This window comes from Pteronotus mesoamericanus, unplaced genomic scaffold (genome assembly GCF_021234165.1).
Source record: "Pteronotus mesoamericanus isolate MK-2021 breed Mesoamerican mustached bat unplaced genomic scaffold, CSHL_Meso_final scaffold_582, whole genome shotgun sequence".
Classification (NCBI taxonomy): Eukaryota; Metazoa; Chordata; class Mammalia; order Chiroptera; family Mormoopidae; genus Pteronotus; species Pteronotus mesoamericanus.
The window spans coordinates 6,091,515-6,113,211 of record NW_026555323.1 but is presented as its reverse complement, the minus strand read 5'-3'; positions in this window follow the sequence as shown (position 1 = coordinate 6,113,211).

Sequence of the window (21,697 nt, the reverse complement as noted above, 5' to 3'; positions counted from 1 at the left end):
GTGAGAATTCTACGAAGCCTTTGTGACTTTTCAGGGAATGATGCTGCTCATAGCAAACAAGTTCACACCTGTCTATACAAACTATTACAGTAATATAGCTATAACTCTCATGTCAGGATAGGATCTTTAAATTAATTATACTCCACGAACCTGTGCCATTAAAACATACGCTTTAAAAAAATACTAAAATTCTGGAAATTCATAGGACAGAAGCAGACGATGGCTAAGGAGAATTTTTTAGTGTTTATAGGGGCCGCCATTTCAAGAGCAAATATCAAAATCGCACGTCAACATGAGGCGAGAAAGACGCTATGTTTTACCATGAACACAACGGGCAGGATTTTACGTGCTGCCGAAAGATCAAGAAGCATGTGAGTCTTTCCACAACCTGGTACATTAGGGGAACCCTTGTCCCCATTTTCTGGAGAAGAACACTAAGGTTAGGGACACTAAATGGCATGCCCAAAGCCACACAGCGAGCACGTGCGAGAGCTAACATTGTAACTCAGACTTTCAGACGTCTGCGTCTAATTTTATTAAGCTTCACAAATCCACTGTATAAAAAAACCCTCCCTAAGTGCTGAGGCCCTTGATAGCAAGATTTTGTTACATAAGTACCTTAAAATATTTTATACACATTTCTAGTAGGAGTATAATTGTTTGCAAGCACTTAAATTTTTTTTTTATTAAAGTATTGTTGGCATATACTAGTGTATTAATTTCAGGTGTACAACACAGTGACTCAACATTTATATACCTTACAATGTAATCACCTCCCTAAGCCTAGTTACCATCTGTCACTGTGCAAAGTTATTACAATATTATTGACTCTATCCCCTGAAGAGTGCAAGTCTAAAAATGAAAATAATAATGCCAGTTAACAATACATAGATGAAAATAATAGGTCTTCACCGTACCGATGTGGCTGCGGCATCAGCTTGGCTTGCGGTCTCGAAGACACAGGTTTGGCAAGGAGAGCTGTTGCCAAACTATTTCACACGTGGAATCTTTTCTCTTCACGCCTCTCATGAGCTGAGAGTCAAACGTAAAGGTTCCACCTCAAAATTTTTAAGGGAGGTAATTCAGCCTTTCTTGTGAAGGTAGCAGGATCGACCATTGACTAATTACAGAGAGAATTGGGCATTCCGTAAAAAGCAAGGCCAAGGAGCTAATTACACCCACACGTGGCTAACAGCAGCTACAATTAGCTGTTTATAGGAGCAATTATTGGTGGAGCCAATTTTGTACCCCAAAATAATTACAGGTGCAGAATCTCACGCGCCATCGGAAATGTTCTCTTTCAGGATGCTGGCCGGGTGGATGATTTTTCCACATCTAGATTTTTCCACATCTAGACAGAAAAATATCTAGAGACATTCCAAACCTGAGATGCCAAAACAATATCGACGTTAAAGCTGTGTTTGATAAATGTATTTTTATGCTTGAAAAACCCTGTAATTAACTTACTTTATATGGTGTGTTAGGTACTTGGAGCATGAGAAAAAATAGAGCATTAAAGAAAGTTTAAATATATACGTTTCCTTTCTACTTTGTGAGGATAAGTCACTAATATTTTAAAGCACACTCTATTTTAAAACATGTTCTGAAATAAGATCAGGACCTAACATTTAAAAAAAGTGTTATTGTTCAATTTTGGTGTTTATTTCTTGACCTTGAGACAGTGTTCCTTCGTGGATTCAATTAATATGTGTTTCTGGGATTCCTAATATATTCCAGTATTTTCTGTATGTTCAGACTTGAAAGGAAAACCACCCATGGGTGATTCTTAACTTTCCCAACTTCCTGAACTTTACATCCTGCACTGGGCTGCCTAGAAATTTAGTTATAATAAGAATTTATTTATTTTTGGCTCAGAAATAAAGCAATTGACACAATTTTCTTAATATATCTTTCCAAAATAAACAGATGTACACTTCTACCCCCAAACAAACAACAGAAGACAAAAAAAATTTAAATAATCACATTTGGATTTCAGAACTTTTTTATTTGCCTTCTAAATTATATAATAATATGATTGTTTTTTATATGCCTACATTTTTATCTTCTTAGATATCAGGAGTTTTTCACTTAAAAAGAAGTTGTAGTAGTTCTGGTTATTGTGTTGTTCCATTGTGAATTATTTCAAGAGATATTTCTTTGGAGCCACAGTGAGGGCATTTAAATATTTTCAGTCAACCATGAGGCATTATTTTAAAGCTATAATGCCCTCTGTTTTGAAAAGCCAAGCTTGGAAGGCAGGCATGAGACTTCATGAGACTGTGATATATTCATGTCCGCCTATGTCCAGAAGTGAATGAAGTTCATGAAAAAAATTCCAGGTCCTTTTAGTTCAATCATATAGGGAAACAATTGCTTGATCAACAGAGTTATTTACAAGCAGAGAAGGGAACATAAGGTAGGAAAATACAATGCTTGGTCCCAGTGAAACTGCAAAGCTGCGATCCTGGCTGTTACTACAGAGTTTTTGCCTTCTGGCCGTGCCTCTCATTTATTTCTCTGACCTTCTATATGGAAGCAACAAGGTCTTTTTTGGGGGGCGGGGTGGACGGGGACTGAGAGACCTGGACTTCAATTGCACTCTACAACTTACTAGCTTTGTGACCTCCTATAAGTTCCTCAGCCCCTTGGAGACTCAGTTTCCCCATTCATAAAACCCACAAAGGACAGATCATAATTCCTTCTTCATGGGTTGCTCTTACAAGTAAAGCCATGCTTGCTATGTAGTAGGGCCCTCAGCTTCTGTCTCTATGAAACAGAAGAGAGAAACTTTGTAATCTCTAACCTTTAAGAAAATGGAATCGATGATTCCCCTAAAGAACTCCTAGACTTCTAGACTCACCTTCTCTCTTTACCCGATGTTATTCATAACAGCGCACACAGCGCACCCTATTTGGATCACAAGAAAAGGCTATAAATCAGTTCATTCATTCTGTCATTGTACAGGTCTTTATTTAGCAGAAAAATGATCTAACACAACACTTACTGTGTGCCTGGCACTCTTTTCGACCCCATACACGCACTGCTCTCTACAGCAACCATTGTGAAATAGGTACCTGTGTTAGTCCATTTTACAGATGTGAACATGGGTTGAAGTCACACAGCTGGAAAGTGGCAGGGCCAGGGTTCGAACCCGGCAGCTGAGTGCCATGTTATCTCCTATGTTCAGATTGCTTGAGGATGGATCTGCATGTACAATATCTAAATGATTAGAAGTGTTTTCTCAATCCTTTTTTTAAATCCTCATCCGAGGACATACTTAGTGATTTTAGAAAGAAGGAAGAGGAGGGAGAGAGAGAGAGGGCAAGAAACATCAATCGGTTGCCCCCAGCATGCGCCCTGACTGGGGACTGAACCTATAACCTAGGCATATACCCTGGCTGGGAATCGAACCTAAGACCTTTTGGTTTACGGGATGACACCCAGCTGAGCCACACAGGCCAGGGCGCTAGTCTTTTTCTTTGTAGGAGAGAGATCACAGCAGTTCCGCGCCAGTGTGAGAAGTGCCTCCCAGGCATGATGCTCATTGTCCCATGTTCTTGTTATATGTCACCAGTGTCTGTCTTCCCAGGTAGCCTGTGGGCCGCTGCACGCCAGTACCCGGTGCACGGGTGCCTATTAAACATGTGCTGAGCCATAGAAACCAGCCCAACAGGACCAAGACCCTCTCTCGCTGCGGAAGCTGGGAAAGTACCTTCTCTGCTACCACAGCCATGTGACCCAGCCACACTGGAAATACATAAATAGGAAGTTTGTAAAATAGAGCACACGACCCCCTTCACTCCAGACATGAACTAAATATTTTATGCATTTAACATGAGTTCCCTTTCAGGAGGAGCTGAATCTGTATTGTAAAAATGTTTAAAAAAAGAAAAAGAAAAGAAAATGCTTTAAACTGAAGTCCGCTGGATCCTTTTCCCATCGAGAAGCCAGGAATGCAAATTGTAGCATCTGTTACCCATGCATATTAAAACAGACAGTGTATTAATATGGGGACTGATTGTTGAGAAGCCAGAAAAACTGACATGACTCTTCCGAGCTGGAGCTCCCAGCATGCACTACGGCAGGGCTAGGTCAGGTCTGCTTGGATTCTCACTTCTGCTTTTGGGGAGAGGATCATGTAAATGGGAACAAGTTAGGTTTTTGGGGTCTGGCTTCCCCCCATTCAGTGAACCTCTGATCTCTTTCCTTTGCATGTAAAATTAAATAACTTTCAGAATGAGATTGGGGACTCCAGCCGGAAAACACGGGATTGTAAAATCAAAATGATTAAGCTATCAAAACAGAATCTAGTGACCCGAAATCCAGCAAACCCAGGAATCACTACAGGAAGCCGGAAACACTTTAAACTAACTTGGGTAACGCCCCCGAATGTATACCTGACCTAAGGAGAAACAGGAATGTCAATGAACTTGTTTAAACTGTGCAGACGTCTACCTGCCAACTGGCATGCTCATTTGCATAGCAAAATCGGTGGACTATGAGAACTAGCAAAATACTTGTGACCTGAAAACCAAATTGCATACTCATCAGTAGCCTAAAATGATTACAACTGAATCCATTTGAAAAAAATAGATATGTATTTTTAAAATTTGAAAAGACAGAGCACCAATTTGATCTTAGTCCCTATTAGGGTTTAGAGACAAGATTTTTCTCTTCTTGCCAAATCCTCTCGCCAAAAAAAAAAAAAAGAAAAAAAGAAGTGACTTGTGTTTGTTTCAATGATGCGCAGAACCTCTGTTTTCAAGAGTAGGGCCCTTTATTAATGACCATAGATCCCTCTTTGGGGAACAAAATCGTGTGCTTTTGTCTCAATTTTTATTCCATTTTCAAATGTGTCCGTGACCCACAGATTATGAAGACCTCCCCTCCATTTTAATTTTAACAGCCTTATCTAAGAAGAGAAACTAACTGTACCCCTCAAGAATGAAACATATTGCAGTTCTTTCTCTAAAAGATCGTTCAAAATTTAGACAATCCTACAAGACATATAATCATCTCACCTCCTTAAAAAAATTCATGGCTCCCAACTCGCCCAGAGATTCCACAGTACGAAATGCGGTATCTGCTCACACTGCTTGGTCCATTTAAAAAAAAAAAATACAATTTACCTATAAAATCGTGTGTGTTTAAGGTGTACGATGTGTTGATTTGATACATTCACCTGTTGTGATCTGATTATCACTGCAGCGTTAGCTGACACTGCTACCAAGCCACATAATTATCATTCTTTTCTTCGCTGTCACGAGAATATGTACGATCTAGTCTCTTTGCAGTTTTGAAGTATGGAATGCAGTACCGTTGACAGTTGTCACTAGTAGCCGTGAGAAGTGCTTTAAACTCCATGAACTTGGGGCAGCTCCTGGTGGGCTCCTACCCTCGCTGGGACGGGAAACCGCCTCCCTCCAGGCTCCCACACTTGGCCGGACCACCCACGGATAGGAAGGGCCAGCATGACTCACTTGCACAGATCTCTAAGGGCATTAGAATCCAGGCGCTGGAAGGCTGAGCTGGGGTTCTGGAAAACCGCACGAGCTTCGACTATTTCTTTCACTTTTGGTTTCCCAACATTTGGAGGTGGTCAGACGGTTTACAACGGATTCTGTTCAGAATTTGACATGAAACGAAATGAACGATTTGGAGAACGTTTACGCAAAATTAGCTCTAATTTCACCTCGAGGGAGAAAATAATAATAAAATAAAGATAACCCTCTGTTCGGACATTGATTTCTGCTAGAAACCAATGGAAGATCTGACTTGGAATAGGAGTGGCAGGCTTTTTTTCCTTTGTAGGCTTAGTTCTCTTGGACATTCAAATAAATAGGCCAAGGCAGCTTATTAGGTGGCATTTTAGTTCCTTCTGTTATTTCCATCATTGTCTTTTTAAATCTTAACTTGCCCCAGGTGGGAAGATAGGGGGCACCAACCAGCACTTACTGGGGACCCAGCCCAGGTGCCCAAGTAGTGCAAATAAATACTTCGAATGTGGTCTCACCTTTGAGACAACCTGTTGCTATGGCCTTGGATGTATCCAGTGGCTGGTGGCTCATAGCCATGGCTGCGCTAGGCTCCCTTGGGGACGTTAAAGTGACCTGGTCCGCCCCAGGGAATGAATTTATTTTTATGGTCTGGGGTGAAGCTGAAACTAAAATCATTTTAAAAAAAGCACTCTAGGTTATTCTACTTTGCCGTCGATTGGGACTCTCTACAAGAACAGAAAACATTTGCAAGGCTTATTCCTCTTATTTGCCAATTTCAGTGACTTAAAATGCCCTTTTTTAATCAGTCACTGCCGATGAGGACGAGAAAGGCCCCTTTGTCTCATAGATGACTGTGTCAAGTGTCCAGGGTATGAACATTTGGAAGAGTGTGGTAGAAGCAGTACCTTCCAGATACAGTAAGTTGCTAATCTTACTTGCCTCAAATCCGTTTCTTTCCATGAGTAAGCCAAGTCTCTCGTTTTAGCAGGACTTGGGGGCCTTTAATTTTGTAAGCTCTCTGATAAGCCAATGAAGATGGAACATTGGCAGGGTGCACACCATTGGGTTTTGGAGATTGTAAACATACCATGTACTTGGAGTTGCCGTAGACGACGCTGTTTAACTGTCGGCTACAGAAAAATCCCTAATAGACAGGCTCCTGGCTTCTGCATTTGTACTAAACAGCTAAGCCTTTGGTAGGTGTGTCTCATTGTTTACCTTAAGAAGCAAATAGAGGACAGTATGTATTTTAATCACTTAACTGCGAAGACTTGGGATTAAATTCAAATCCTGCTTAAACGCCGCATCCCGGTTTTTACTTTAAGGCCTGGTGAGTCTTTTGCAATTCTTTGGAAAATGAATTTCGGTGTGTGAAAAGAGATAAGCAACGGCGTGTGACTTTCTTGGCATGACCACCGAGAGGAAAGCACTATGGATAATTGGCTATCACGGGACAAATGTTCCCATCACGATATTTTATGCAAGTGTTCAGATTTTCATCGTAGAGTAAACTGAAGGCATGAAATCCAATTGTTATGGAAGCCCAACCCTGGCTTCTCACTGAAGAGAAAACAACTAGGTCCATCTAAGTAAAAACTTGGCATCTTCATACAGGGTTGATGTGTGATTCTTATTATAGATAAAATGCCAAGTATCATTTCTTACTATTGAAGTACAGTCTCCAGCATAGAAGCGAATCCCTGAATTTTTCCCGTAATACATTACTTTGCTTCTTGTAGGGTGGTGTTTGTTCCCTCCTCAGTTCATTGCATGTGGGGAGCTTTTAAGAGATTCCTTAAATGTATTGGAATGGGCTCTTTGGAATGAGACCTGGAGGACAGGCATGCTTAGGCCCTTGCAATAAAACGAGAAAATGAAATAAGTTTCATGACTTACTGAAAAAGAAGAGCTAAGCGAATCTTTATTGGAGGAAGACATGATTGCATACTTGGTAAACCTAAGGGAAGCCACAAATATCTGTTAGAATTAATAAGGTAATTGGAATTAATGAGGTAATATGGATATTTATAGCTTCTCCATTAGAAGCGCAAAGATAGGGAAATAATGGCCTCACAATAATACCATAGAAAGTAAAATGCCAAGAAAAAAATTTAACAGGAAGTCACAGCATTTAATTGAAGAAAATGTCAAATTTTTATTGAAGGTCGAAAATGAGAAACAAGTTCAAAAGAAGAGTTAGTAATACTTTTATTGTACAGGATTATAGAATATCAGATGTTTTCAAGTTCATATATCAATCTGATATAATTCTAATTAGAACTCCCATCAGTTTTTTGGAGAATGAGTAAGGAATGTGACAGGAGACATTTGAAGTTCACATGGAAAAAATAAATATTGAAACTGGCCAAGAAAATTTTCCAAAATAAAAGGAAGTATAAAAATAAACTAATTAAGCATTCGGTGGATATTTGAATAGCCTTAGCGTGGGAAAGGCCTTTCCAAGGGATTTAAGAAATGAAGAATCTCTCAAGGAAAACAGACACAGCTTGAGAAGAGATACTTGCAACACATATGACAAACAAAGACTTAATCTACAAAATCCGACACATTTATACGAAAGACAAGCAACTTCATAGGAAAATAGGAAGTAGATATTAGCATAGAACTCAAGGAAGAAGAAATCCTAGTTGGCAGTAAACTCAATAAATGATGCTGAACTTCTCCCACAGAAAAACAACTGCAGAGTAAGACATTTCAATCTTCTTGTGGGAAAAATGAAAACAGCAATAAAAATAATACAAAAAGCAGTAAAATAGAACATCATGAAGGGTGTGGGCAAATGGCACTCTTATCCATTGCTGAAGGAAGTATAGATTATCACCATCTTTCTAGGGACGCGATCTGGAAATTCTTTTAGATTTAAAAGCACATGTTCCCTTAGGCCCAGCAGTTTTGCTTTAGGGAATTTCTGCCTTTGAAATAAAGGCATCAGTCCATGAGCACTTCTGCCTACAAGAGAATCTGAAATTGCATTATTTTCACTTGCAAAGAAAGAAAAACACAAGACACTTTAGAAAACTATCCCGACTATGCCGTCAGAGCAAAATCATTTAGTAAAAGATGATGTAGGGTCAGCCAAGTCAAGGAACATGTATAAAGGACCCATGGACAATGACAACAGAGAGAGAGATTGAAGGTGGGAGGGAGGGCGGACAGAGCAGGGGAGAGTAATGGGGGGGGAAGCGGGGACAGCTGGAGTGGAACAACACAAAAAATTTTTAAAAAAATGTGTTCTACTTCTATCCTTTGCTCTATATAATGCCCATGACGTTGGCAAGTGACAAGAACTAGCTGCGGTGTGGTGTGAACAGGAGGAAAGGCGGGAACGAATTCAGAGAGAGGGCCCTTTGGCTCGACTGTCTCAGGGGAATCAATATCGCAGACTTGTAGGGGGACCCGGCAAGGCGGCTACGTTTCCTTCAACACAGTAACAGTCATTACAGCGAATCCCAGTTCAGCCATGAAAGAATGACTAGCTGCTGGCTAAGAAGAGAGAGTAGTGGGGTGTCGTTCAGGGTTAAGGGGATCAGCCTAGAATGAAAATTGAAACACATTTGGAATGGGACGCAGAGAGACCCGGACCAGCCCCGCAGAGCAGCTGCGTGAGTTGGGTTTGGGGCTGAAACCAAGGAGGAGAGGTTGGCAGCTTTTCAGCCCCAGAGAGGCTGCTCGGATGGGGGTTTTAGAAAGGATTCTGACGGTGGCGCTGCGCGCCGCCTGAGGACGCCTTGTCACAGTAGTGGAACGACCGTGCTGAGAGCCCTGGCCGGCACGTGGGGCTGAGACCGCAGGAGAATCTGAAGGCCGGTGTAGGAGGCTAAAGCTACAGGCCCTTGAAGTGAGTCGCGTGTGGGTGAAGAGGGCCCCGAAGTCCGAGTTAACGGGCCACGTGGCTTGACGGACCGGGTCAAGGCGGAGAAGACTGGCTTGTGTTGGGCTGGGCCGAAGCGGCGACTCTCCATCTATGTTCCCACGAAATGCGCAGCGTCCTTGGCCTAAGCGCGCCGTCCGGCCTGACAGGTGGCATTTTTGGAGGACTGGATGCTCGTTTGGAAGGTCCCGTTCTGATGTGCAGGTTTGCAGAGCGGTTGCCTGGCCCGACGTTCACGCTTCGGAGTCCGGGAGGAGATGCCAGCGACAGCGCGGCGCCCCGGGTCTGCGGCCTCCCTGGCACGGCTGGGACACAGACATGTCCACGGCGCAACGTCAGCGTGGCTTTTGCAGCCGCCGCCCCCATTCCAGCTCCGCTAACGCAGCCCCGCGACCCCGCACCCTGCGTGACTTCCCCAGAGGAGCCCCCGCGCTGCCCCGCTGGGCCTCGGAGACCCGGGCTGAGCGCGCCGCGACGCAGGGAGCGAGCCTGCGTTATCAGTGTCTGCCTAGCAACTGAAAGGTGACACGTGGGGCCTGCGTTGCCACCCATTTCCTCTTGATGAGAGGAAGGGATCCTCCTGCGAGTTATTACCTGAAATAATACCATATGGTAAAATGTAAACAACATCTGCATATTCATGTAATAATTTCATCTGTTTAATTAGTTCCAGCAAAGCAGTTTACCCTCTGAGGCCCTCGGCTGTCATCTCGGCGCTCATACATTCAGGGCTGACTGTCGGGCTTGACAGGCTTCTATTGTTCATCCTCCACGTGCGCGTCAGCAGTTACTGTAAGCGACTCTTCTGAGGGGTGGGGCGCCTGTCCCCGCCCATCCAGATATGCGGGGGAGCTGTCAGCTTGGCACGGGGCTACTAAAGACAGGCTTGACAGATCAGGTGACGCTGGGAAAAAAGAAGGCCGATAAGACTCTTTATTTCTTGCACTTGCCTAATTTGGATGTGGGTTTCGATGAGCTCTTGTTGTAAAGAGGCCCTCACGCGGACCCCAGGGGAAAAGTCGGACCAACGACGCAGCAGAGGCAGGAGCCCTATCTCTGCTTCGTCCTGGAGCATTTGAAGCTGAATACGGGCCCTGCAGGCTCGGGGGGAATCCACTGATGTGGTATAAAGAAGCTAAGCCTTTGGAGGTGAGCACATACGCACACTCCCACGCACTATGGAAGTGTTGGGCTGTCCTTTTAAATTTAAACATTTTATTTTCCCCTTTCCCTCCAGAACAGGGTTGGAGATGATCTTAAGGGTCCTTTAGACCAGACTTCCTCCCCTGCGGATCTTGTTGAAATGCAGATCCTCAGTCAGTTGGTCTGAAGCGGGGCCACGATTCTGCGTTTCTAACAGGGTCTCAGGTGACGCCCAGGCTGACGGTCTGTGGACCACACCAGGCGTGGGGAGGCTTGGGGCACCGGACTCAGTTTACAGGGGAGAACAGAGGCCATGGCCAAGGTTAGCCAGCTCATTCCAGGTCAAACGAGACTAGAACACTCTCTTTATCTGAAGTCCACGGCTCTTCACATATGGCTGTTTTTGTTTATCTCTTACACATGAACAGAAAATGTTGAGCTGTTTTTCTTAAGAAGCATATATATATGTGTGTGTATATATATATATATACGTACACACATATATAATTAGTCTCTCAAAGGTGTGAATAATGTATAAACATGTATATGTATATATACACACACACATATACATATATATAATTAGTCTCTCAATGGCCACCAATTTCTCTTCAACCTCTAAGCTCAGGGTGACTTAGAAAGAATGAGGTGGCAAACTGGAGCATTGCTGTTGCTTCATCTAAGAACTCTAGGGTGCTGTGAAAATTCTAGGGATAGAGGATTCTCATTCCAGAGAATCTGAAAGCAGATGGGAGCCAGGAGAGATCTTCAATCAGGGCAACCCAAGCAAATCACTGCCCAGATTTGCTGTGAGCATCTTTTGTACATGGAAGAACAACAGATTTTTAAGTCTTACTTTACATTTTGCGACTGCAAGCTCAATGTTGTATCTTTCTTTCTTATGTTGACCCAACACAGTCTCAACGTTTGGATGTGATTCTACTCTCTGGAACCATCAGAGTTCTCTGAAAGTGGATGCAAAATTAGTGGATATGTGTTTTTTCCTGGGGCACAGGTAACCGCCCGCCAAGATAACATCATAGAACTAGAGTTGAGTGATTTGGTTCATCAGGTCTGTATCCACATATTTTCAAAAGAATGCTATTTGTAAAATCAAAATCATGTTATTTTTAAAATGTATTTTAAAAAGTTCTATGCTATCGCCACTCTGTCATGGGTCTGGTTGTTATCAACTGAAAATTTTCTTACTAAATAGAAAGCACATGAGGGATCCCCCGTCCTTGTCAGCCATAGGAGTGGACACACCCTCCTTGAAACTTCAGAAGTTGTGACTTCCTTGTCACTTGGCTGTACATTTTCAGTGGGTTTTTTTTTTTTCCATTCTAGGAAGAAATTGTACAACTAATGGAAACGTTTCCCCCCCTCGAAGTACAATAAAATCATCTTTTAAGTTTCTTCTTCCATTAAGTGGCTCATATGCGCAGATTTTTATGCAGCCGTAACGCGATGCCTGAATTAGCACTCAGAAAAGTCAATTATACTTTTAAGGCTACTGTCTATAATTGTTATGGTCTCCTTGTGTGCGTGTCCAAATGGTTTTAATGGGCCATCCGGGGCACGAGGGTTAATGGTATCTTTAGCGAGGCAAAAATGCTGGCTAAAGCAGGGTTAATTTATCAAAATAACTTTGTGTGGTGTTGTTTCAAAGAAACGTCCGTGGTCTCCGAGTCCACTTAACTCATATCTGGTCTTATGCATTGTTTTCAAGTGGCGCTATACTATGGAGTTGCTTTACGTGAATTCAGTTCTTGTAGCTGATTTGACAATAGACCTACCCAGGTTAAAGATGGAGTTCTACTCTTGCACACAAAAAGAATCCCTATCAAAGATGAAAACATACCTAATTAAGCTATTTTTTGATCTTTTATTCCGTCAATGCTTTGTTTTCTCTCCCCCTGCCTGCCCCGCCCCATAATCTTGACAAAGAAAATTCCCACATCCTGATTTGCTGGCCTCTGACTAATCCAAGGGTCTCACTACAGCATTGGCTGTGATCAATAACTAATTATTAAACCAGCAATTCTTTCCAGGGCTCCTTGTTAAAAAATTGCTTTTGGCTGAAAGAGAAGGAAAAAGGTCGTCACTTTGACATGGTCGCGAGTCTTTGAAAATCCAGTGGGCCATCCGATTGAATTACTGTCCTAAACTAATTGATATAAATTTGAACAGAACAATGCTTGTTACTGCAGAATCTCATAATGCTATCCTTGGCAAGGAAACATCAGGAAGGAAAAAAAAAAAAATCCCAACACCAATTACAAAGCCTCCACGCACCACTTTAAAATTGGAAATTGAAAAATATAAAAGTTGCGGTGGGGGTATGGCCGGATGCTCTTTGATGGCACATTGAGACTTCTTTTATCCAAAATTTCATGCCCATGGAGAAAATTGCTCTTTCCTATTTTCATAGTCCTGCCAAGACAGATGTCCTTTGAAATATTATTTAACTTCTCTACTGATTATAACTTGCAAAGCATTTGAGTGACAGCTGTCATTTCATTGGTATCTAAGGTCTTGGCTTGGGCCAATCAGGTAAGACGTCGCTTTCGGAATGACACAACTTTTGAAACCCGAGTCTGTAAAAAGACGAGCACAAAAATATTGCAAGCATTAAAAAAAAAAAAAATCAATTGTTTCTCTCAATCACCATTCTTTCTCTTCCCATTACTTGGGGAATGACAAGAAAATGAATGATACAGTTTCCTGCGTAAGATCTTTTCTGTTTGCCTATTGATTCAAACTGAAGATTAGACGAGGGCATCCAATATGTAGGTTTGCTTTGATGAAAACTTTAGGATTGGAGAAACTCCTCTAATTGAGCTGCCGTGTGAGAAATATATTTATTCCTCAGCTAATCTGCGGGGAAAAGTCTGGTGTTTCTAATTGTGCTTCAGGTGTGCGCACGACCTACAGGAACTGCACTCCCCTTTTATCGGTGACTTTGTGGGACGGTCCCATCAGGCCATGCTGTCCTCCCTTCTAGCTCAGCCATTCTCTGTGTCTTTAGTGGACTTGAGACTGAAGTTCCTAGAATCCATTCCTTGCACGCGTTCTCTGCCTTGTCCTGACAGAATTTCTTGGAAATTCATATACACTGAATTTATTTCCCATTTCATTAAACTGCTTAAACTCATCAAATTATTTGCCCAATTTAAAAAATATTTTTTTTTCAAATAATGGCTTCTATAGTGAAAGTAAGGTCGAGCACTCAGTCCTGTTTTGCAATGTCGTAGTTGATTCTCTTGGTTCTGTTGTGCTCTGTAATATGATAGAAGGCTTAAAAAACTTTTAAATGTTTCCAATTAAATAAACCTCATTAAAAAAATTAAAGTCGATCAAACCCTGAAAGAATTATCTGCCAGTTCACTCATGCTATGGAAACATTACACATAATAATGATCAGCTATAATTTTATAAATCTTAATTTGTCCATATACAAATTAAAATCGGTGTTGCCGTAGATATCCCTTGTGTGACGTTTGTCTAGAGAGCAAACTCACTCACACTAAGAAACTGAGTACCATTGAGTTATAATGATCACAACTAGCCCGTCAACAGCGAGTCAGGCAGAAAGTTTGGCCCGTTGCCTATAACCCTTCATTTCACCTCAGAACACAATACAACACGAACTTTATTTTAATGTTACAGACGAGGAACGCAAGGCCTTCCGTTGTGAAGGAACTGCTCAAGGTCCCAAGGTCATGAATGGTAAGGCGTGGCTTAGAACCCAAGTCTGGGTAAGCCTGTCACCCGCGGTGACGTCCTGTGACGGCGGTCACAGCCAAGGACGCTGGAGGCCGGTTGCCCAAAGTCTATCAGGAAGTGGGAAAGCGCTAAATTAATTAAAAATTTCCGGGGTTCCCCTAACGTCCTTTAAAAGCAGAATAGGCCTCCTGTTTCAGAGAAAGCATTTGTGGGGCAAAGGGAAAGGAACACGGGGCTGGGATATAAGAGATTTTATACCGTTTTTTGTTTAGCCGTTTTTTGAGTCCCCACGATGGCGGTCCCGGTTTCCCAAGACCTTAGACCTTATCCTGTGCTTCCCCAAGATCAGCCGCGCACACTTTTTTTATTTGTTTGTTTGTTGTTTTTGGCAGTGTTCATCCCTGCTTGCACCTTAAGGTCACCTGGGGAACTTTTATAAAATACCATTGCCAGGGAGCTGTGCATAGATCTACCTATCTGATTTCCAGGGAGCAGGGAATGAGGCCTGTGTTTTAAATAGGGGACTCACATGCCCGACTAGAGCTGAGCATCACTGCCAGCCAATGAATGCGAAGCAGCAAATGATCAGGAGAAACCGGTTATGGTAATTTCTAAGTGTTGACATTAACTCAGAGACAGGACATTAACTCAGTAACTATTTGCATAAATTATACACTGTAAGAACATTTTTTTTTGTACGTAGTTTGAAATTAAACTTCCGGTAACGTGGAAGAAGTATCGTCTCTTTTATATCTAATGCAATGCATTACTATTTTATGCATTTATGAGAGTAAATTTTCTTAATTGGAAAATGTGCACTGCAAGCACTCATTAACTCCAAGTTTGAAAAGTTTTGAGATGCCATCTAAAAATATCTGAAGTATATCAGAGAATGCACAAGAACCCGAGGTGAAACGTTAAAGAAATGCAAAGAGTAGAGTTCATATAGATTCTAAGACGGAACTGAAATTCCTCGATGGATAGAGAACATTAAAAAAAGAAAGAAAGAAAAACAATTGGACATGAGAAAGGGAGAAAAATGCTGGTGGGATATGAAGTGGGAAGCACTGGATTTGAATAAATGAACACGGTGAAATCCACGTGGATGGGCGAGATGCGAGAAATATGCGTTCCAACAGGGAGCACAGCAAGATATTGGGGGCAAGAGTTAAACCCATTACGTAACACACCGGCTGCTACCCTGATGGAGAGGGTTTGCTCAACCTGCCATCAGTGTCCCCTCTTCCATTATGAGAGCAGCTCACGGCCAACCATAAGCTAAGACACTGGAAACCCTCGCGCAAGGATAGCGCAGTCCAGAGATGCTCTCCCGTTCAGTGGGGCTGAGCTCTGGGCACCGGCTAGATCTTCAGCCTCTGACCGCTGGTCTCGTTAAACACTGCGTACAAGAAGAAATGGGCTTGTTTATCGTGCATTCATTAATATAGCATTAGTTACCATTGGTATTTGAATACTGCATGTCACACCAGCTGGAGCTAGTTGGGAATTCTCTGATTTGTTTGTTTGTTTCCTTGTTTGGGTTTTCTTTGTCTGCTTCCCTGATAGACTACGAGCTTCCTAAGAACACAGACCATGAACGTCAGTCTGGTTCTCTCTTTTCTCCTTGGTTCCCGCTGCATTATTTGGCCCTGGTGGATGAGCAGTAAATGTGGGCCCCATAATATGACGTCATGCCTGTACCACAGGATCGGACTAAGGGAGCGTCATAGAGTTGTAACTCTGCAGGACAAAGGGTACAGGGTTGGGAAGGAGGGTTTCATTGACAACCAACTGGAGATGGGGGGAGAGGTTTTTGGAGAAGATGGCCATTGATACGGGCCTAGGAAGTGTTCAAAAAGCAGCCATATAAGTGCAAGCACTGAGTTGACCAGCTGGTCCCAGGTAAAATGTAGGGAGACACGAAGTAATGAGTGAGGAGGTAAATGGTAACAACTAGTTATTTAAAAAATTCGTTGATTTGAGAGAGAGATTTATTATTCCACTTATTCATGCATTTGTTGGTTGATTCTTGCATGTGCCCTGGCCAGAGATTGAACCCACCACCTTGGAGCATCGAGATGACACTCTAACCAACTGAGTCACCTGGCCTTAGTAATCTTACCTATTTCTAAAAGTTTCAAAAAAAACAGTTTTGACACAGTTTCCCACTTACCCACCGACGCTGGTACTACTTTCATAATTGTAGGAATATTTCTAACTTCCGAAAATATTCTAGTTCCGGTTTGTTATAGAAATCAAAAGTGAAATGCACTGGGTAGGAATGACAAAGGAAGAACAGCTGGAGCATGCTCGGCCTGGGCCCGGGGAAATACCGCATCCACTGCGTTGTTTTACGTTTGTTCGGCCACTGCAATATGAAGGTATAGAAACCTATCATTAATTAAATTAAAATTTAAGAAAACCTTCTTCGCCCCACCAAAATTCTCCACACTGTATGTGCAGGGACACTTCAAGGAGAGGCACAGAGACTCTTTGGGGACTTACACTATATTCCATTCTATTGGCTCTTAAAATGATAACTTGGAAGTAGACAGGCTCTACGTTGGCCTTCATCATTGAAATTCTCGGCCAGTGGGGAGGAAAAACTCAAAGGGCAAATAAATACATGTAAACCAGCCTCCCAACATCAAAATAGAATCAGCCCGTTGCCATTTCCACTTAAAGGGCGACCTTGTTTGGGGGCCCTGCTACTTGGATTTAGATCTGAAAGACAATTCTCAGCTTCTCTTTGCCCTTTCTCAATCAATCAAAAAGAGTCATGGAAATAATTATTAGGCTGGATAATTATTTTACAGAATAGAAGGTGCTTTCCTTGTCCATTTACATTCCGACGCCGTTCATTACCTCCCGGAATACTAATCAGGGTGTTCAGTCTTGATCCCTTGTTTTAAGACCTGGGGTCAAGTCGGGAGACCTAAGGAGGAGCCTGAGCATTTGCGATGTAAAAGAAACCTTCCTCAGAGGGTGTTAAATAATAAACGCCAGCCCAGGGCGATGGTGCCTTGCATTTCAGTCCAAAAAGGAGAGGAGAGGAGACTCCGCCCTTACTTGTCTGCTCCCGGAAATGCCAAAATAATATGGGCCCCTCCTTGTTCACCCTCAAGGTGGGAACTGTTCTGCAGTTGGGGCGTGAGTAGAGAGAAGACTACATTTTATCAGGAATTGGGGGTTTCAGAGGCTGCCTCACGACCTCATATTTTTTTTTTTCATTCTCGCACTAGCCAACATCAGGGTGCGCACGCAGGATTGTTTCCCCGCCGTGGTAGTTTTTGTCTTTCCCCAAAGTAAGCAGTTGGGAGGCTTTGTTTCATTTTTCTAGCTCAGGGTAGCTGGGGACCCTTTATCACGGATGACTCTGACTGGTGGAATCCGCTGTCTTGAATGGGGACGTGATTCAGTCTTTATAGCCAGTCTACGAGGAGAACCTTGGCCTGACCTGCTACGAAGCACGATTTCCTTTACTTTGATCATTAAAAAAAAATGCAATTGGTGCAGAAATCTTGGATGAGATATAACACCCAAGGCAGGCCCTTCTCGCTCCATCTTTGGTTAGGCCGTCTGAGGTCTACGGTTTTGTACTTTGGGGCAACAGGGACGTCCAACCTTCTGGTGTCTCTGGGCCACACTGGGAGAAGAAGAGGTGTCCTGGGCCACACTTTAAATATGCAAACACTAAGGAAAACTGATGAGCAAAAAAAAAAATTTAAGTAAACTTACAATTTTGTGTTGAGCCGCATTCATAACCATCCTGGGCTGCATGTGGCCGTAGGCCACGGGTTGGACACCCCTCACTAAGGTCTGAAGGTGAGAACCAAGGAACCTTGAGGTTGCAACACTGAGGTGATTTTGGACTTAACAGTTGCCTTCTGGGCAGAAAGCCTGGATAATTGCGAGGCGGGGCCTCGCCCGCAGGCTGACATTTCCTCCCCTAGCACAGAGCTGATCAACTTGCGTGATCCACGCTGCTTAATAAAGCATTGCTGTCTTTGCTCAACGGCAAGAATTTCTCTTCTACCTCGGGCGCTTTCTTGGGAGCTGAGCCATACTTTTTAAATATGTGCAAAGCAGGTTTTGAACCAAGGCAGTCTGGCTTCAGAATTCTTGCTCTTAATTGCCGCCATCCGCTGCCTAAGAGAATTACTAGAAGCCTTAGACAGACATCGTTGGCCTCAAACGGATATTCGTATTTGCAGAGAGAACAAGCCCGACATGTTCGGAGTAGGCCGACTTAGATCAAATGCATCCCGTTAATGATGAGATATACCATAAATGGCATTCTTTTCTCTTGATGAAATGAGTGAGCTGAAGCTCAGAGACATTCAGACCCTGTTGCAGGTCACACAGCTGTTCAGCAGGACACTCAAGAGCAGAGTCCCAGTTCCAGTGAGTGGCGTTCGCTCAGTGCAGACACCTGTTAAATTAAGAGTCCTCATGCAAGAGGCAGTTCACTGTCCTGACTCTTAATTCTGAGCTCTTTCTGCTGTGCTTAGGCTTTCCTCCTTTGCATAAAAAAAAAGGTCACTTGCATGAGCCACCTGAATGTTTCCTCTGGGTGGAAAAAAAAAATGTGTAATACACAATACCTATACATTTCAAAGAAGTCCATATACGGTGGTAAAGAGTTAAATAAAAAACAACAACAACAACAACAACATGAATTAAAAAAAAAAATCCAACCATCCATATAGGGTCCTCTCATTGCTATAATGATATCAGTTGCAACAAGTCCAAGGGCCGACCTCATTATACGGGTTTAATTGCATTGTTACACAGCCTCACTTCTCCTCTCTGGCCTCTCTCTCTTTATGACAGCTTTAGAAAGGAATTTCAGCTCAAGGTCAAAGGAAATTAATTACTGCTTTCTTAATCTGTGCTCATCTACATTTAGAAAACTTTGGGCTTCCTACCAACATAGTCTTGTCTCCTATTCCTATAGACCCAAATTTACACAGGGAATATCTCAGGCCTTTGTAAAAAAAAAAAAAAAAATTGCACAAAAGCCCTCAAACAGCATATATTTAATAAGTGTGGATCCGATCCCTAGAAAGCACCGGGGGTAGGAGAGAAAATTCCTGCCATTTAGCAAAGATAGCAATGCTTTAGAAGCTGGGAATTACCGTACCTGGAAAATTGCATCCCTAATTAGACCGAAGTCTATTACTGGGATGTTAATAATGCTAATAGAGTAATGCAGTAAAGAATGCTCGAATATAAAAAAGCCATAAGTGTGCATTGCAATGGACAATAGAATGATGTAGCTACAGATATTTATTTATTTATTTTGAGAGAGAGAGGAAGGGAGGGAGAGAGAGAGGGAGAGAAACACTGATGGGAGAGAGAAACATCAATTGGCTGCCTCTCGCACGCGTCCTGACCAGGGACCAAACCTGCAACCCAGGCATGTGTCCTCACTGGGAATCGAACTGGCGGCCTTTTGCTGTGCAGGGCAATGCCCGACTCACTGAGCCACACTGGTCAGGTTTGAACTGGAAGGTTTTTGTTTTTTTTTAAAAAAATAAATTAAATTTTGCAGAAAAAGTCCTTTGGGGCAACACTGTTTAGCTGGGCTTATGGTTGTGGAATCGTTTTAGTTCAGCTATCATTATTGTTGTCATTAACACTCACTGTTACTTATTCTGTACCCGATGAGGAATCTGAAACCCAGAGAAGTCACTACCTCAAGGTGACGCCTCTAGTGGGCGGCAGAGCTGGAATTCAGTAAAGGTAGGTAGCGCACTTGTTCTCCTGGATAGAACTCTCTTTTTTTTTTTTAATGTTTTAGAAAGTTAACACCAGGATAAAAGGTAGAGCGGCCCAAAGATCACTCAGAAAAGTTCACATCTATAAACAAAAATGTCCATGTGTTAGGATGTAATTAGTACCGTGACATGCGTGGAATCAAATTGTAAAGCAAGCGAGCATTTCCCAGATCTGTTCAAAAACAACGTCCAATTATCAAAAATATGTTACACGCACTTGAGAGAAAGTTCAAGTCTTTCGGCGGTGGTTGCTTATATGGATACCCTTGCAAATTTTTTTTTGAGTTCTAAAGTAATTATCAAAAACGTGTCCAGGTTACAATGAGCAGTTGTACACAGATGACGCAGGCGCAACAGATACACAGAAAAGGAAAGGGAAGGATACATGGTTCAAACTTAGGGAAGTTTTAGTCTCGTAGCCTTATTGCACTTTCCCTCACGCTACTCATCCACCTCAGCACACACTTCCCCGCGGGCTGGGTTCATTGCCAAAAGCTAACTGTTCCCCCAGGCCCCTGCGCTCTCGTCTCTGGAGACCCCAATCACATTGTACCATAATTTCCCCTTTTGTGGGGGTCACCACTCATCTGTGATCTCCCCTGTGACATCTTTGTGTCTCCAGCATGTGATATCATGCCGGGCACATAGTAGGATCTCAATAATTACTTGATGCATAAATCAGTAACTCAACATCTCTCATTATCCTTCATTATAGATAAACGACTCTCTCCAAAGCTGGTTTGGACCATATGGGCTTTCCACTCATTGAGGGGAGAGTCTGGTATTTGGAGTTGGTGTTTCGAGGGGGTTCTCTTTGCTCCTGGTACAAGTCCTACAAATAGGTGGCAAAGATGCCGGAAGGAAGACGGAATGATAAATAACAAAATCCTGTTACACTGAGTCTCTCTCTCTCTCTGAACACAATTTTTTTGCTTTTTATTTATTTATTTTTTATCTGAAAGGCCCTGCAGTCCCACTTGAAAAGCTCTTCATTAAACAAGGGTCCGGCCAGGTTAGACGCTTTGGTCAAGCAATGTAATTCTGCTGATCTGCAGTGCAATTTACTACGTGCGAGGCCATTGTTACATAAAAAAGTAATTGTTAACCTAAAGAAAAAGCAGAATTTTCTTTTGGCTAACATGACAAGATTAAAACCTTTTGATAGCAACGTTTATGTGCGATTCACTTCTGGGCTTGGAAAACGAATCTGGAGCAGGCTGGGCTCTATTTTTCAATCACTGGCCAAATCTTAATATACTACTTTAAAAAGAATAAAAAGGAAAGCGCTGTACTTTAAAAGTCCTTTCAGTTCTTGGGAACTGAATAATGTGACTTTGGTGGCTTTCTAAACGAAGACAACTAGTTTTTCCAGGAAGTCCCTCTTATTTTGTTGCTGTACTACACTCAAAAAGTATACATCTATATATATATTTTAATAGAAACACCATTAAACTTTGTCGCTCAGACTATTTCTTAGTCTAGACAGAAAATGGCCAAATGTTGTTGTTTTTATTTTGTTTTGAGATATTTTTTACTACCTTCCATGCTAAAGAGATCTTCCTTTTAAACAGGTTCCTACCTCCTTCTTGAGAAATTTCTTGATTTTGCAGCCATTTGGTTGCTACCTAAGTCTTTAGCGCCCTACATGACCCCTCATG